Source organism: Berghia stephanieae, chromosome 10 (genome assembly GCF_034508935.2).
Source record: "Berghia stephanieae isolate SIO BIC M18660-M18661 chromosome 10, UCSD_Bste_1.3, whole genome shotgun sequence".
Lineage (NCBI taxonomy): Eukaryota > Metazoa > Mollusca > Gastropoda > Nudibranchia > Aeolidiidae > Berghia > Berghia stephanieae.
In genome coordinates this window covers 20,465,572-20,470,571 of record NC_088369.1, presented here as the reverse complement: position 1 = coordinate 20,470,571, position 5,000 = coordinate 20,465,572, and the positions used below count along the sequence as shown (strand labels likewise).

The window sequence follows — 5,000 nt, the reverse complement described above, 5'->3', positions numbered from 1 at the left end:
AAATCGTTGCTATATTAACAATGTGTTGAGGAGCTCGTTTAGCAAAAAAAAAAAATAAAAATTAAAAAATGTATAGCTCTTGTGTTTGAGTGAAATAAATCTATTTTTGTATAGGTTTGGTGTGACATTTTGGGGAAAATCCGGGAATTGGCCTGTAAGGAGAGAGTTAACATGTGTCCCAAGGAAGAACAAGGTTAATAAAAAAAACGGGTTGTCTCACTCAATGTGTTGTACCAATATTTAACAACGTGTTCCTTGGAATTTAAACAGAGCAGTTCATATCAGCTGCATATCACAGTGTGTTGAGCTTGTTATTTCTTGATGTCGAATTCATAAGGCACGGTGGTGATTCTTTAACTTCGTATGTGCTAAAATGAATGCGTTTAATACTGATGCTTTGCGTTTAGTTGAAAGACTCGCAACATCCGCCAGCCGGATATAATGTACCAACACACGAAACTATAATGTGTAACTTTAAACGTTTTCAGACACTGTGCACTTGGCTAAGACACTCACAACATTGTCATCCGTTCATATATAGATAGAATGAAGTTGACGTCACTCTGGTTTTTGTTATTAGTTTTTGTCATCCGCGTTTATGAGTACTTCTCACTAAACTGTATTAACCAGACTATAAAAGTTCATGGTTACACATGGTTTTGTGTGTTGGTCCGTTATACTTCCGGATGGCCAATGGTAATGTGATGAGCTTCTTAGCCAAGCGCATTCTATCTATAGAACCATCCCACAAAACTGTGTGTAACCTTTAACGTTTATAAATTTTATGCACTTGGCTAACAAGCTCACAACATTGCCATCCGGAAGTATAACGGACCAACGCACTAACTATAGATAGAATGCGCTTGGCCACGGAGTTCACAACATTGCCATCCGGAAGTATAACGGACCAACACACAAACTCTGTGTAACCATGAACTTTTATAGTCTGGTTAATACAGTTTAGTGAGAACAACTCACAAACGCGGGTGGCAAAAACAATAACAAAGGCCTGAGTGACGTCATCTTCGAACTATCTATATGTATTCTTTAACGTTTATAATCTGGTACAGTTTAGTGAGAATTACTCATAAACATGGATGGCAAAAAACAATAACAAAGACCTGAGTGACGTCAACTTCGTTCTAACTATAAACGTTCAAGGTTACACATAGTTTTGTGTTGATCCGTTATATTTTGTGATGGCAATGTTGTGAGTGTCTTAGTCAAACGCAGAGCATCTATCAATGAACGAAGGCTATAATCTAATCCCCCCCCCCCCCCCACACACACACAAACACACACACACACACTCATAATACCGTTTTGAGGCGTTAGCACACATTTTAGATTTGACATGTATTTTAATGGTGTCGCATAATAACAACCAGCGTAATAAGTGCTCTTATAATGTTCATATGATTTTATAGGGAATGAGATTAGCGGAAGAGTAGCGTTCCTTGATTGGAAGCCACGAGCGGAAAAGTTATTAGAGAGAGAACGTCATGTTGGTTGTGTGGCATGAGACACTTCACCGAAAGCGAGGACGAGAGAGACGCATGCGCAAAACCATTTTGACGTTCTCTCTGTAAGGTGACGTCCAATCAAGGGACGCTACTCTTCCGCTAATCTCATTCCCTATTGAGTCCCCTAGTAAAGACATTTATTATATTTCTACCTGTTTAGAATCAATTGAAGAGTGGTTTTACAAAACTCCCCATCTCCGTTTTACTCGTTTTGAAATTATTGAGGATATTTTCCCCTACTATTTCTCATTCCGTCTATTATTTTATCATATTATTTCAACTTCAAATTCACACAAATCTAGGGAAATTCTTGTGCCATTTGATGCTTAAGATAACGTTTAAGTTTCAATTTACCTCATGGATGGAAAATCTCAAAAAGTAGAAAAATCGATTTAACGAGTTTTGGAAAACGAGCCTTTATTTGCATGGATTCATAAGTGTTGGATTTTTGTCTTATTATTCGTGCGGCTATGTGGTCTAGTGGTATGACACTCACTTTCGGATCGGAAGGTCCTGGGTTCGAGCATCGCGCTCGGCGCATAGTTGAGTCCTTGGAAAAGGTTCTTTACTCACATTCTCTCACCCTACTCAGGTGTAAAATGAGTACCTGGCCGTTAACAGCGTTGTCTTTGTCCGAAAAATTGTAATATCGCCTAACAGGCGTCATGTCCCGTCTTACATGTTAAATGTTGCTGTTGACCAGGGAACCCTTGTAAAGCGCTTTGAGCACATTTAAGTGGATATTGCGCTATATAAAGCTCAATTAAAAATAAAATAAATGAATAATTATACATTTAAATCGTTGTGCATTAATCGATTATTTCTAGATATAGATAGATAGTCTGTTATTTGTAGATCGTTTTAAAAATAGAATTGTGTACGCGTATGACTTGATGACAATAGAATAATAGAATATCATGAATACATTCTATTTCTTGATGCAGTGACAACCACAACACTTTCTACAGTCTGAACGTTTTCTATGCCTTTTGAATAACACAGAACAGGTGAGTGTCTTTAAACATTTTAAAATTTCGTTTCGTATTTAATATTTATTTCGTCGAGCTTCAAACTGCAACATTTTCTTTTTCTTTTGAATGCGCAGAATAGGATTCAATGGTTGTAGTGTCACTTCCTTCCTAATGACGCATGGTAAATTAGTAACACTGGCTCTAAACTATCGGAACAATGGCGGACGCCCGTATGAAATATTTCCCCGGCGAGCATAAAAGCGTATCCAGAGGGGAAAAAAACATAAATTTGATCATGTTTTGACTTTTACACATTCTGATCACAAGGCATATGAAAAGTTCTAGCCAGCTTGAAGAATAAAAAGTAATGATTTATTTTGTTTAGAACCAAGATGGCCGCCGTTGCCGGGCGACGTGACATCAGACTACTGAATCCAATTGAAAAGTGGTTTTCCAAAACTCCCTAACTCCGTTTTTCCCATTTTGAAATTATTGAAATTATTAAAATTTCATATTCCGTCTATTATTTTATCATATTATTTCAACTTCAAATTCACACAAATCTAGGGAAATTCTTGTGCCATTTGATGCTTAAGATAACGTTTAAGTTTCAATTTACCTCATGGATGGAAAATCTCAAAAAGTAGAAAAATCGATTTAACGAGTTTTGGAAAACGAGCCTTTAATTGCATGGATTCATAAGTGTTTGGTTTTTGTCTTATTATTCAAACAACATATAAATCGTTGTGTATTTTTCGATCATTTCTAGATATAGATAGTATGCAGATGACGTCACTCAGGCCTTTGTTATTGTTTTTGCCATCCGCGTTTGTGAGTTGTTCTCACTAAACTGTATTAACCAGACTATAAAAGTTCATGGTTACACAGAGTTTGTGTGTTGGTCCGTTTTACTTCCGGATGGCAATGTTGTGAACTCCTTGGCCAAGCGCATTCTATCTATAGACAGTCTATTTAAATTTGTAGATCGTTTTAAAAATAGAATTGTGTACGCGTTTGACTTGATGACAATAGAATAATAGAATATCGTGAATACATTCTATTTCTTGATGCAGTGACAACCACAACACTTTCTACAGTCTGAACGTTTTCTATGCCTTTTGAAGAACACAAACCAGGTGAGTGTCTTTAAACATTTTAAAATTTCGTTTCGTATTTAATATTTATTTCGTCGAGCTTCAAACTGCAACATTTTCTTTTTCTTTTGAATGCGCACAATTATTATCATCAATAGGGAATGCGATTAGCGGAAGAGTAGCGTCCCTTGATTGGACGTCACCCATAGTCTGTGACGTCACCGGCGGAAAAGTTATTAGAGAGAGAACGTCATGTTGGTTGTGCGCATGCGTCTCTAGTCCTCGCTTCGATAATAAGGTAGAAAAAAAAACCCCAAACAAAAAAACCCCAAACAAACCAGAAACAAAAACAAAATAAAATAAAAGAGACAACAAAAACAACAACAAAAAACAAACAAACAAGAAAAAAAACCCCCCAAAAAAAACACACATACACACAACAGAGTAAACACCAATGAATAAATCGTCAATCTAGGTATCAGCAGATACACGCCAAGAAAATGGACAAAAAGAGATGAAGTGAATAGAAAAGTGCCAGAAGACAATAGAGAATAAACATTTTTTTTTCGGCGGTTGATGGGGTTTGAACCCGCGACCTTATTGGTACGACAACTCCGCCTGGCCGGTGAGAGCGTGACTCTACCGTATGAGCTATCCACGAACCCAAAATAACCCGCGCTACCTCCAGTAGTCGGTGAGAGAGGGATCTAGTAATGAATGACCTGAGTTTGATACGAATTGTTTTGGGTTCGTGGATAGCTCATACGGTAGAGTCACCCTCTCACCAGCCAGGCGGAGTTGTCGTACCAATAAGGTCGCGGGTTCAAACCCCATCAACCGCCGAAAAAAAATTATTCTCTATTGTCTTCTTGCACTTTTCTATTCACTTCATCTCTTGTTGTTATCAACACAAGTACCTGCTCCACTCACTTTTCTGAATTAAAGGGACAAAACCAGGGCCGATTCCGCGTGGAGTCAAGACTTTTTCTCTGACCCCTTCGGACGCTATTTATCGCCATCTGTGCGGCTATGTGGTCTAGTGGTATGACACTCGCTTTCGGATCGGAAGGTCCTGGGTTCGAGCCTCGCATTCGGCGCATAGTTGAGTCCTTGGAAAAGGCTCTTTACTCACATTCTCTCATCGTACTCGGGTGTAAAATGTGCCTGGCCGTTAACAGCGCTGTCTTTGTCCGAAAAATTGTAATATCGCCTAACAGACGTCATGTCCCGTCCTATATGTTAAATGTTGCTGTTAGTCAGGGAGCCTTTGTAAAGCGCTTTGAGCACATTTAGTGGATATTGCTCCATATAAAGCTCAATAAAGCTCATATGAAATCACATGTGGAGACCTGCATGCAATATTTGCTGAGAAATTAAGGCTGTCACGATCAGACCCTTATCCGTTTTAAGTT

General features: G+C 38.3%; 1 protein-coding gene across 7 annotated transcripts in view; it reads left to right on the top strand.

Moving 5' to 3' along the window:
• The first annotated feature begins 49 nt into the window (after positions 1-49).
• The window catches only part of LOC144980778 (uncharacterized), a 58,102-nt gene continuing 53,151 nt past the window's right edge, over positions 50-5,000 (top strand). For 2 of the 7 annotated variants that reach the window (XR_013646955.1, XM_078928580.1), the window contains exons 1-3: positions 257-361; positions 2,395-2,530; positions 3,568-3,630. The gene's annotated coding sequence lies outside the window, so the exon portion shown is untranslated. Of the gene's footprint in view, positions 362-2,350; positions 2,531-3,478; positions 3,631-5,000 lie in introns of all 7 variants that reach the window. The other 5 variants (XM_078928579.1, XM_078928577.1, XM_078928576.1 and 2 more) reach the window with 5 other exon arrangements.